This window comes from Corvus brachyrhynchos, unplaced genomic scaffold (genome assembly GCF_000691975.1).
Source record: "Corvus brachyrhynchos isolate BGI_N302 unplaced genomic scaffold, ASM69197v1 scaffold67, whole genome shotgun sequence".
Classification (NCBI taxonomy): Eukaryota; Metazoa; Chordata; class Aves; order Passeriformes; family Corvidae; genus Corvus; species Corvus brachyrhynchos.
Genome location: NW_008239114.1, coordinates 23,914 through 26,716, shown reverse-complemented (window position 1 = coordinate 26,716; position 2,803 = coordinate 23,914).

Genomic DNA, 2,803 nt, shown 5'->3' with positions numbered 1-2,803 from the left:
CCCAGGGTTGGAGGTGGGGCCTCAGCAGTGCCAAGAGCAGAGGGACAGTCACTGCCCTGGGCCTGCTGGACACACCATGGCTGGTACAGCCCACGTGCCCTGGCCTTGTTGTATTTTATTAGAAATTAATGTGCTCCAGTGATGTTCTCCTTCAGTATCATAAAATCCCAGAACCACTGAGGTTGGAAGAAACCTCCAAGGTCATCGACTCCGACCTGTGCCCGATCATCAATAGACCAGAGCACTGAGTGCCGCGCCCAGTCATCCCCTGAGCAACTCCAAGGATGGGGACTACACCATCTCCCTGGGCAGCCCCTTCCAATGCCTGACCACCCTTTCAGAGAAGAAATTCATCCTGATGTCCAACCTGACCCTCCCCTGGCACAACTTGAGGCCATGTCCTCTCATCCTGTCACTCATTTCCTGGAAGAAGCAGCCAACTCCCATCTTGCTACAACCTCCTTTCAGGTAGAGAAATCATCTCCTTTCAGGTGGAGGTGCTGCCAGCAGATCCACCTCCTGCTCCTGCTGCTGGCACGGGGAATGAGTCAGAGAATGTGTTTTTCACTCGCTGCCTCCTGCACAGGGCTGCAGCTGTACCTGCCTGTGCCCATCGTCTGCTGCCTGCCTTCCACGGGAGCTTTTAATAGCTCTGCTATGGCAGCAGAGAGGGTGAGAAGTGTCTCTGCAGCTGAACTGGAAATGCCTTTTAATGAGGATGATTCACGGTAGCTCCCAGCCCTGGTGTCAGCCCCGGCACCGCGGACACGGCGCTGCCTCGCGCTGATGTTTCATCAGGAGCTCGGAAGAAAAGCTTCTGGCTGCTGGAGTCTGCAGCATGGAGGAGACAGGGAATTGGGACCTGAGGCTGAGCTCTGCTCATCTGAATCTAAAACAAAGAGGTAAAAGGATGGGTTGAGCCCCAGAGTTTGCAGGAATGGCCCAAAATTGATGTGACCGAAAATGCAACAACCTCCTCCACCCACCCAACTCAAAGACAGCGGTAAAGCCACAGAGCAGGGACAGGAGAAGGTCCTGGACCTGGATTTTGGACGCTGCTTCACCATTTAAAGATAGATGAACTGCAGATCAGGGTCAGGGAAAAGCCAGGAGGCTCGACCCAGCGTGCCCAGAGCAGCTGTGGCTGCCCCTGAACCCCTGGCAGTGTCCAAGGCCAGGTTGGACAGGGCCTGGAGCAGCCTGGGACAGTGGAAGGTGTCCCTGCCCACGGCAGGGGCTGGAATGAGATGAGCTTTGAGGTCCCCTTACAGCCCGTTCCACGATTCCGTGAGTCAGTGCCCACGTCTGGGACAGGTTTAGCCCATCATTCCTGAGCCCAGGAAACAAATCCATTCCAAAGTCCACAAAATCACTCCTTAGTCCATGAAACAGGTAACTGGGACCATTTCCCAAGGTGAAGCAGAAATTTTGGGGGGAAAAGGACTAAAGCACATGTTCCCCCACCCGTCACCAAGGCCCTGCGATGCCTTGTGGTGCTTCAGTCTCCCCATGTGTCAAAAGGGTCGCAGGTATTGACATTCCTTCCTGGAGTACCCCGAAATCGAGGAAAGACATGATTAGGGGTGGCAATTATAATTATTCACACCCTCCTAATGGATCTTTTGAGCCCATCAGGGCTGTGTCTGGATTCTAACATTTGCTAGAAAGAGATAAAAGCTTTCTTCACTGATGGTGTGAAGACTTTTCGAGCTCTCTTTGATGCACTGTGCCTTAATAGCCCCTCCATTTGATTAATTTTCATTTCTGCCGTCGGTCTTTAGGAGCTGCCACACAGATTTTTGTGAATGGATTGGAGGAGACGGAGCAGCGCTTCCCCCCGCCCCGAGCTGCTCCCATTCTCATTAATACCAATCCCTGCAGGGCGAACTCCGAGCCCGGCGCTCGTGTGCGAGGCAGCCGAAAATAGCAGCGTTTATAACAACAATAAATAACGGGGCAGGCGCTAGGAACCATGAAATGCCTCCGACGGATCTGGGGCGGGGGGTTTGGGGGGTGCGGATGTGTGCGGGAAGGTCCCAAAACGCAATGACAGCAATAATGGAGGCTTTTGTCACGGTGTGAGTGCTCGCAGTAATTGAATCGCTGCCTTGTTTCATGCGGACCGATTTAGACCCTCATTATGCGTTTGGCAAGTACTTGGCATAACGAATCAATTTAAAACGGCACATGAGACTCAAGTAATTCATAATGAAACTCCAAATCAAGATTACAAGGCAAGACTAAGCCTCCTCAGCAGAAATGAACGGGATGGAGAGGCAGCCGGTGATGGAGATGAGCGGAGGGTGGGGACAAGGCAGGAGAAGCCTCTGCCAGCGCCCTTGGATCCGGCATTTCAGTCTCCGGGGGGCTCTGCACCCCAGAATTGCACACGGGGTGTTCCTATTTCAGAAAGTATTTTCCTCTCCTGTCACACTCGAGGCAGGTGAGGTGTGGTCTGTGGTCACTGCTGGGTGGCCCTGGCTCCATCACATCTTCGTCTTTCTACTGAAGAAACAGCCCCAAATTTAACCAGCTCTTCTCCTCACTACCCCTGTAAAAGCCCCTCTTCCACATGGCCTGTGAGCTCTGCCATCCCTCTCTGCTGATCTCAAATATTCCCCCACCCCTCAAAAATCACAGTTTCTGGGCTTACAACGGTGAGATGGGGGAAGAGGCGTCGAGGAGTCATGTGGGCGGGATGAGGTACCCACAGCAGGACTGGGGTGTAAATGAAACCCAGAAAGGCTTCACAAACATCCCAAAATCATAAATCCATCAGAAAGGACATGGAAGCTGTCCAAGA